This window comes from Scyliorhinus canicula, chromosome 7 (assembly GCF_902713615.1).
Source record: "Scyliorhinus canicula chromosome 7, sScyCan1.1, whole genome shotgun sequence".
Lineage (NCBI taxonomy): Eukaryota > Metazoa > Chordata > Chondrichthyes > Carcharhiniformes > Scyliorhinidae > Scyliorhinus > Scyliorhinus canicula.
This window is the reverse complement of record NC_052152.1, coordinates 186,458,688-186,468,784: the sequence shown is the minus strand read 5'-3', so window position 1 is coordinate 186,468,784 and position 10,097 is coordinate 186,458,688. Positions and strand designations below refer to the sequence as shown.

General features: G+C 48.5%; 1 long non-coding RNA gene across 1 annotated transcript; it reads left to right on the top strand.

Moving 5' to 3' along the window:
* The first annotated feature begins 1,167 nt into the window (after positions 1 to 1,167).
* Positions 1,168 to 9,366, top strand: LOC119968674. The gene is made up of 2 exons (XR_005461174.1): positions 1,168 to 1,246; positions 9,178 to 9,366. It is a non-coding gene; the product is annotated as an uncharacterized LOC119968674 (long non-coding RNA).
* Positions 9,367 to 10,097: the final 731 nt, after the last annotated feature.

Below are 10,097 nucleotides of genomic sequence, written 5' to 3'. Positions count from 1 at the left end.
CCAGCCAGAAGTGCACATTTGTATGGATGTTTGCAAAATCAGAACATGTTGCATGCAAAATCTGTTGCCCGAAGAAAATTGGTGAAGTCCTTGAAGGAATTCTGTGCTCGAAAGATCTGAGCTTGGAAGAACTGTGCGGCTAGAAATGTTGGTTAGATGGGGAGTGGACCGATAAAAAACCCATGAGATAGTCTTTGTGGCATCCGCTATTCCTTGTGCAATTTATATCTCGTACGGACCATGATTTGTTTGTTGATTTATGTTAAATTTGTATTGATTCTGATTTGTGTTGAAGTAATAATTACAAGAAGTGCAATCTTGTGCAATTTTTTTCATTGGGCGTTTGTTCTGAGAATTTGGTTGTTTTGGTTACTGACCCTCATGGGGATCATAACAATTAGAAAGATAAACACAACACCTTGTATTTTCCCAATCAATGAGCCAAAATAAAAGTAGCATTGTGCAATAGCAAATAGAAGAATGAGGGTGCGCCTCTACAATTTTCAATCCAGCAAATTTCAAATCTAAAAGCGGGGCTCCCCCAGTCACTGTGCCAATCGTTTGAATGACACTGGGCGCGCCCCCCATGGTCCCATTGCACACAGCCTTATAGCCCTTGTCAGAAAACCTTCAGCAGAAATCCGAAAGCACATCACTTGTTTGACCGATGCCAGTGTGTTACAGAGCGATCTGAGAAATTGAAAGAGGGGAAGCTCAAATTTCACTCAAACCTTCCTGAGGCATTAAAATCTGCCACAGATGTGTTGTTGGAACTTCCAACACATCAGTCGCAAGCCTCCCAATATGGCAACTCGTATTCTAGTTATAACTTTCCTCCCCTCGGTAACACGAAGTATAAAACAGATTACCTCCATACAGATGTTTAGGTTCATTGAAGCTCTGGCTTAATCAATCTTAATCAAAAGAAATTGTTATTTTTGGTGTCCCATGGGTCCTGATGTTTAACACAATATATTACCCAGATCAAGCAAGGTCACAGTGTACAGATGAGCATTGTGCAGTGCACGGCAATACTTGCTGTAAACACACTGTAGTTTCAGTGCTTGAAGATAGGATTTCAGGAGGAATTTCCTTTCCTTCATTCTCGACAGAAAGAACAAGAATGTTTCCTATTTCCTGAATTTACTTTTCAGAACCTTTGAACAGGCCTGGTGAAGGCACAATGCCCGTGCTCTACATGCTGTCCATACTGTAAGGCTGCAGATCAAATATTTAGGATCAGAAGGTAATTAATAATTTGCCATGCTTGGGAAAGTTTGGACTCAACATTATGGTCGGAATTCTCCTGCCGTTGGGAATCATCTTTTCCCGCTGACAGCGCACCCCCGCCTGTGGGTTTCCCGACGGCGTGGGGTGGCGTCAATGGGAACTCCCATTGACAAGTGGCAGGAAGAGAGAACTTTGTTTTGCAACGGAAGAGGAGCTATATAAATGAGCTAGTAAACAGCACGCTGCCAAGAACACGTGGCTGGGGGACTGGAAAATGTCACGCTACAAATACTATAGCATATAGCTATATTAGTGTATTACTAATAACTATTGGACTAAAATAATATTTCAATGCAAAGTCAACATAGAAAGTGCTTGTGATAAGGAATTTGATACTTTATGCATTTAAACATATAAAAATATTTTTCGCTGTCAAATAACAATATCATACGAGCATTTCCTGACTTCAGCAGTTTGATGCAGATGCCACCAGGGCAGCTGCGAGTGTCCAACCACATGAAAGGCACCACGCATAAAGGTCACCGTGCACGAGATTCATGTTTTTGTCCTGAATGTATTTCAGGTTGTTCCCTCTTGGTAATTGGAACCTCTCCATGAGCTCCCCCAAGGTCGCTGCTCTCTCGTCCGTGTACATGTCCCTAACCGGCAGTGTCCCCTCGTCCCCAACTTTTGAAGGTGGCATCCATTACTGCAGGAGTAAACCTGTAGTTATTGCAGAGGGGGGCAATGGTGGATATTTCGGTTAGGGCAAAGTGTTGCCTCATTTGGCACCATGTCCGGAGCGTGGCTACTATGACTGATCGAGCGTTTGGTCAGGTGGGATGGGAGAGCAGCTGTGGCTAGGGCTCGGAGGGACAACCCTGTGTAGAAACTCTCCTCCATCTTCATCTACTTGAGGTCTGGTTCACTGCTGATGCTGTTGCCTTCCCAGCCCGTGCTTGGGCACGTATTTGTCTGCTTCTGCCTTCCCCTGGAAAGTCACCCAGAGTTTTTTGGGATATTGTGTCCCGAACCACACATTGTTCTTGTAAAGGGCCGCCTTGGCTGTTTTCTTGTTCCTGCCCCAATGTCCTGTTATACACGGTAAGAAGTCTTACAACAACGCCAGGTTAAAGTCCAACAGGTTTGTTTCAAATCACTGGCTTTTGGAGCGCAGCTCCTTCCTCAGGTGAGGAAGGAGCAGTGCTCCGAAAGCTAGTGATTCGTAACAAACCTGTTGGACTTTAACCTGGTGTTGTAAGACTTCTTACTGTGCTCACCCCAGTCCAATGCCGGCATCTCCACATCATGGCTGTTATACACAGATTGCGTGTCTCTCCCATTTGTGTGTCATGCGGGATCAAAGGAGAATTTTGCACATATTGCATTGCCTTCAACTGTGAATCCAAAATCGGGAGCAGATTTTTAAAATGTCCTCGCTAATATGAGCAGGAAGTACTGGAAATGCTCAGCAGTCCAGGTAGCATCAGTAGAGGGGGAAGCGGAGCAAATGGACTGGAGTGCCTGATAATGTGGGGTTCTCTGGGAAGCAGCTGGGAAACTTGATCGGATTTTCTGGGGGCCTTCAGGATGCGCAGAAAAGCCACGCAGCTGCCATTTAATCCCTGAGCCGCGACTATATTTTGGTGGTCTCAGGAAAATGACTGACTAATGATCCAAATAGATATCTCACCATGACAGCCAGCAATCCCAAATCAACCCATTTCATCCTCCAGCTTAATTGGGAGGTCTTGTTATCACTGGGAGACTGACTTGTGAACAGGTTGGTCTGGTTGTTATGGTTTCTGCCATGACTGGCTACATTAAATACGCCCCAATGTTTCACACCGGCGACCTTCCGATCAGAACCGGTGCTGGTGAACTGCCGTTCTGATGCTTAATGACTGTGGGGTGGTATGATTTGCATAGCTGTCTGCCATTGGTGCAGAACACTGGCTTACCATTGGCCCTGGTGGGTCATGTGCCTCTCGACCGATTGGTTGAGACCAGTCATGTGACGGCTCTCCGATTGGTCGAGAGGCTGAGTTAACTCCGCCTCCAGAGCGAGGTATAAATACCCAGAACGCCCGGCGGTCGTCCATTTACTGTAGCTTATTAAAGCCTAACTTTTATACAGCAACTCGTCTCGCGTTCGATTGATGGTTCATCAAAGTGTTAACGTTATTTCTCTCTCCACAGATGCTGCCTGACCGAATGTATTTCCAGCATTTTCTGTTTAAAGTTACAGCATCTGCAGAATTTTGCCTTTTTTGTTCTTGAAACTCCCCACCTACCTGGGGAGTGGGAGCGGTGGGACACAACTTTACTTTTTTAGGAGTGGTTCCTAAGTCAATGCTCCCGCCTCACTTATTTTCCAATGTTGCCGCTGAAGTTGAGACTGCGAGGTAGCATTGAAGATGATTTTGCAAGTTTTCAAGCCTGGCTCGGAGCTTGTTTGCTGGGAACATATATTCAGAATTCGCAGTCGTGCTTCCCATTGATTAATGTAACATTGGGTCTGGGGGCAGAGTGGTGCACCCAAATTTCAAAAATGCACACCAGCAGTCGAGAATCAAAGCTGCAAACCGAATGTCACTGATTCTGTAGACGCCATTGTACTACAACCAAGTTAAAACTATTCAGAAGCCTATTATTTTGAAAATACTTGCACTTACCTTTGGCCAGTTACATCCTGGTGGCTGATATTGGCGATTGTTGCTATAGACGCATGGAGAAGTCACACTATCAACCTTGGATGCACAGAGTGCCAACATGGAACGGACACCAAAAAGTAACAATGCATTGACAGTAGCGAAGAGGTGTGTTTTTTTAAAGTACAATCTGTCTCTACGCCCGAGCCGCCAACGGGACCAGGTATTCTTCTCGGCGGTCAGCTTATAGCTATGGCAAATATCAGCGTTGCAACTTTAAAAAAAATGATGCAGCTAAAATACCAGAGCTCGTGCGCCATGAATCTATAGGGAAACTTAATGCAGGTTTTTTGATGAGCGAGTGAATTGAATGCCTAAGCGTTGAGATTCATGCGTCCTCTACTTACCCTCCAATGGGTGAAAGACTTTCTGGAGCAAAATACGCACGTATTTTCTTTCATGTAACATCTGCAAGAGTAATACTGTGTCAATGTGTAATGACGAATGGCACAATGTGGAATTGCAGAAATGTGTGGAACCACAGAACATTCTTCATGGTATACTTGGAATAAATTAGTTTCAATTTAACTGTAGGAAATGCTACTGCTGTTGTCAAAGGGCATCAGAAGATCTAAAGCTGCAGCTTCCTTAACCTGTTAAAGGAAATCTGGTGGCCGCAACTCAAGTCAACCTTTTCGGAAACAGAATGTCTGGTTGAGCGTCCTATTCCTCATTTCCGCTGAATGTTTTCTTTCTTACATTTTAATGCTACGTGGATGGAACTTTTGGGGCGGGATTCTTCATTTGTGACGGCAAAATCGCAAAACGTGATTGGGCGGAGAATAGATTTCGATACTAAAATTGCGGTGGGCGTTTATTTGACGCCAAATCGCAATTCTCCGAGACCTCGGCAGCGGCATCAATGTGGTCCGGAATGCACACACAGTAAACACCATTTGTATTTCATTGGCGGTCCCGACCCGGTATTCTCCGGGGCCCCCGTGATGCTCCGCCTCTGATGGGCCGAGTTTCCAACGGCGGGGTTCATTTTAAAAATTGTGAAACCAGCGCATTCCAGCACAACTAGTGCCATCTTGTGGCTGGGATGAGTGTGTGTGGGGAGTGTAATGTGTATATGCGGCTGCAGCTTGTCAGCCTCCCGAGTGTCAATCACAGACCCGGCGAAACCCGTACCGTTTTTCATTGAAATTGACTGTGTTCCATGTGGTGCCGGCGCTAGCCCCTCCATAGTTGCTGAATCGATCTAGTTTTGCTGTTGTGAAAGTCCATGAATTCTGCTTTGGCATCAACACTTTGTCACTGAAAAGGAGAATCCCGCTCCTGACGTTTAAATCAACAAAAGTAACCTGCATTTTCGTAGGCCAGGATTTCCACGCCCGACTAGGATGGGCGTGTCGAAAGGTGGGAACTAATTTGTGATGATCCACTGTGTTAACTGTGTGCATCTGTATTAGGGGATGTACAGTAGGACCTACACCGCAGGTTCGCCGGTAGCCCCTGCCAGCTAGCCCCGCCCACAACGAACCGTATAAATAGGCATGACTCCTCCTGATCAGCCATTCTGCCAGCTGCAGTAGGAGGCCACGCATCTGACTGTAATAAAGCCACAGTTGTACCAATCTGAGTTTTTCGTGCAATTGATCGTGCATCAATTTATTGCAGTCAGATTTTCCACATTATGGACATCAGGATCAAACCAGATCGCCTGCAGCTGGATCCCCACTCGCCAGATGCCAGAAAGGACTGTAATCACTGGCTGGCTTGCTTTGAGGCCTATATCAACGCTGTGACCCCCGCGCCGACGGAAGCTCAGAAGATCCAAGTGCTTTACTCCAGGTTGAGTTCCAGCGTGTTCCCGCTAATCCAGGATGCCCCGAATTATGCAGAGGCTATGGCTCTCCTTAAAGAGAACTACGTTCAGAAGACGAACACATTCTTTGCTAGGCACGTTCTCGCCACTCGCGTACAACTACCTGGTGAGTCGATCGAAGACTTCTGGCGGGCTCTTATCCCACTCGTACGGGACTGTGACTGTCAGGCCGTCACGGCCATGGAACATTCCAATCTCCTCATGCGAGACGCATTCGTGACGGGGATTGCGTCGGACCCCATCTGACAATGACTGCTGGAAGGGGCCATGCTCGACCTAGCGGAGACGAAAGCTTTAGCGCTCTCCATGATGGTTGCATCTCGTAATGTCCAACCCTACTCCGCTCGCCGCGTGGCCCACCCCTCCTACTCCTCTTGGACCCCGCAAACAACCCCCCTGGCTGGGGCCACTCCTGCTCATTATGCCTGCACCGTCCGCCACACCACGCACCCTGGGGGTCCCTGCTGTTACTTCTGCGGCCAGCAGAAGTACCCCCGCCAGCGCTGCCCAGCCCGCGTCGCCACTTGCAAGTCCTGCGGTAAGAAGGGCCACTTTGCGGCAGTGTGCCAGGCCCGCGCTGTCGCCGCTGTCACGCCCGAATTCGCTCACTTCCCCTAGCCGATCGCACAATGGGCGCCACTCTCCTCTGCTCCCGGGGCCATGTGCGACCAGTGGGCACCGGCATCTTCTCCTCCCAGGTCCATGTGCGGCCCGTGGGCTCCGCCATCTTGCCCTGCCCCCACAACGTGCTCTCCATGGGCGCTGCCACCTTGCCCCACGCCCGTAACGTGCGCTCATTGGACGCCACCATTTTGCCCCGCCCCTACAACGTGCGCTGCATGGGTGCCACCATCTTCTCCTCCACAGGTCCTCCGGACGCCGCCATCGCCACTATTTGGTCTTCCCCACAGGACTGGAATGCTGGATCCAAGTCGCCGATGCCCCACATCTGAATCCTCGGACGACCACCCGCTGCTTGCCTTCATGACAAGTAACCAATACTTGCTAGGGGAGGTTTGCAACACCCCTTGTAAAACTGGGAAAGGAACAGGCTGAGCTCATGTTTGCTTTGTTTGAAAGGGGAAAAATAGAAACGAGGTAGTGCTAAATACTTCGTAGCAGGTGTTCCCCTTAGTTGGTGGGACAGTTATGAGGGGGCACAAGTTCAAGGTGAGGATCAGGAGGTTTAGGGGGTATTTGAGGAAAAACCTTTTTACCCGGAGAGTGCAGACGGTCTGAAATACGCTGCCTGGTGGTAGAGGCGGGTTTCCTCACTTCCTTTATAAAGTACCTGGATGAGCACTTGGTATGTCATAATATTCAAGGCTATGGGCCAAGTGCTGGCAAATGGGATTAGGTAGGCAGATCGGGAGGGGAATTCTCCGACCCCCCAGGGCGTCGGAGAATCACCCGGGGCCGGCGTCAATCCCGCCCCCGCCGTGTTCTGAATTCTCCGCCCCCGAGATTCGGAGGGGGCGGGAATCGCGCTGCGCCGGTTGGCGGGCCCCCCTCAGCGATTCTCCGGCCCGCGATGGGCCGAAGTCCCGCCGCTGACAGGCCTTTCCAGCCGGCGTGGTTTAAACCACCTCTGGTACCAGCGGGATTGGCGGCACGGGCGGGCTCCGGGGTCCTGGGGGGGATTCGAGGGACGATCTGATCCCGGGGATTGCCCCCACGGTGGCCTGGCCCGCGATCGGGGCCAACCGATCGGCGGGCGGACCTGTGCCGTGGGGGCACTCTTTTTCTTCTGCCCCCGCCATGGCCTTCACCATGGCGGGGGCGGAAGACACCCCCTCCCCTGTGCATGCGCCAGTATGACGTCAGCAGCCGCTGACGCTCCGGCATATGCGCGGACTTCCGCCGGCCGGCGAAGGCCTTTCGCGCCGGCCGGCGGAGCGGGAACCACTCCGGCATGGGCCTAGCCCCTAAAGGTGCGGAACATTCCGCACTTTTGGGGTGGCCCAATGCCGGAGTGGTTCACGCCACTCCGTCCCGCCAGGATCCCCCGCCCCGCCGGGTAGGGGAGAATCCCGGCCCAGGTGTTTCTCATGTGTCAGTGCAAGCTCGATGGGCCGAAAGGCCTCTTCTGCATGGTATTATTCTGTGATTCTGTGAGAAGTTATGGACGTCGTATTTCGTGGCAAGACCACGGGAACAAACCCGGTGTTGAAGCTACATGTTACCCGAAGACTCGGAACTATTCATACAGGCAGGTTATGCCCTATAGGGAATAAGGGCCATCATTCCACCATTGTTAAGGGAACTTCCAACTTCATTAAAATCATTGTGGGAGAGTAAGAATGAAGGAGATAGCCAGGTTCTATTTTTGGTTCAGGGCTTGAAAGCAAAATCGAGGAGAAGGCGGCATGTGTTCGGTTTGTAAAAAGGTTCAAAACCTGCCACCATTAACGCCATTACACCCATGGGAATTGCCAGGAGGGTCATGGCAAAGAGTTCATATAGATTATGCCAGACCGTTCGAAGGATGAATGTTCTTCATTTGAAATGCGCACTCGAAATGACCTGAAACCCCCATTATGAAGACTATGTCCTCAGAGTGAATAATAGAGACAGGTGAAGATTTGATTTTGCTGAACAACTTGCTAGTGACAATGGTCCACAGTTCATTTCGTGAGAATTCCCAAATTATCTAATAGAGAACGGAATCCAACACATCCGATCCGCTCCTTTTCATCCTGCCACAAATAAACTGGCTGAATGCTTTGTTCAGACAATGAAATAAGGATCATTGTCAAAACTACCAAGCTAATTCCTGATGACATACAGGAATACAACACATTCACAACTCAAAGTTCTCCAGCATTACTCATGGTGAAACGTCAGCTACACACAGCGCTTGGTGTGCTGAAGCCGCCTAAGACAAAAACAGGGTCAAACAGCGTGTTTTTCATAAAGGTCTGGAAGTATTGGCAAGGAACGATACCACCAGGGATAAGTGGATACCTGTCATCGCTGTGGCACATCAAGACTGGTCTCCTACATCGTTCAAACTTGGGGGCGATGATGTGTGGAGAAGACATCCTGAGCAACCTTTAGCAGCTAGAACAAGGTTGTCGGAGATATAGTTAACGGAGAGTCCGCAACAAACTGTACCAAGTGAAGACCTGTACATACCTGAGATTCTGACAATACCAGAAACAACTGTGAAAGACAGGACACCAGTTGATGACACTTCAACACTGAATTAATCTCCAAATCCTACGTCCAAACTACATCAAAAACAGCAGAGGTTGCAATCAACAAGAAAAAGCAGAGGCCTGAGGTTTGCCAACAAACACACAGGAATCGACGTCCTCCTGAACGTCTAACTTAGTGACTGTTGTATTTATGAATTGTTCATATTGTAAATTTTGATTGTTAATGTTATATTGTGTTTCATTTCAGGAACCTCTGATGCAAAGCGGGAGGAAAGTGTCGTGATTCATGTATGTTCCTAGCTTGAAATGAGTGAGGTCACTTTAAGAGTTTGATCACGTTACGTATTGATGTCAACGACAGTTTGGGCAGGCCAACAGTCAGTCAGTTCTAGCAGCCTGTGAGAAAACATCTTTCCAATAAAGCTTTTGTTTCGTATCTTTAGGGTCTGCAATCCTATCCTTTAAAAACACCACAATTGGTACTGGTCCGAACTGGTCTTCTGTACCTTAAAATGGAACACCAATTCCTACCAGTACCTGGATTTGGATTTTGTTTATTGTCACGTGTACCAAGATGCAGTGAAAAGTATTTTTTGCGAGCAGCTCAACAGATCATTAAGTACATGAAAATAAAAGAAAATATATAATAGGACAACACAAGGTACACAATGTAACTACATAAATACCGGCATTGGGTGAAGCATACAGGGGTGGAGTGTTAATCAGGTCAGTCCATAAGAGGGTTGTTTAGGAGTCTGGTAACAGCGGGGAAGAAGCTGTTTTTAAGTCTGTTCTTGCATGTTCACAAACTTTTGTATCTCCTGCCCGATGGGAGAAGTTGGAAGAGTGAGTCAGCCGGGTGGGAGAGCTCTTTGATTATGCTGTCCGTTTTACTCAGGCAGCGGGAGGTGTAGATGGAGTCAGTGGATGGGAGGCAGGTTCGTGTGATGGACCGGGCTGTGTTCACAACTCTCTGCAGTTTCTTGCAGTCTTGTGCCGAGCAGTTGCCATACCAGGCTGTGATGCAGCCAGAAAGGATTCCTTCTATGGTGCATCTGTAAAAGTTGGTAAGAACTAATGTGGACATGCTGAATTTCCTTAGTTTCCTGAGGCTGTTGTGCTTTCTTGGTGGTAGTGTGAAGTGGGTGGGCCAGGACAGATTTTTGG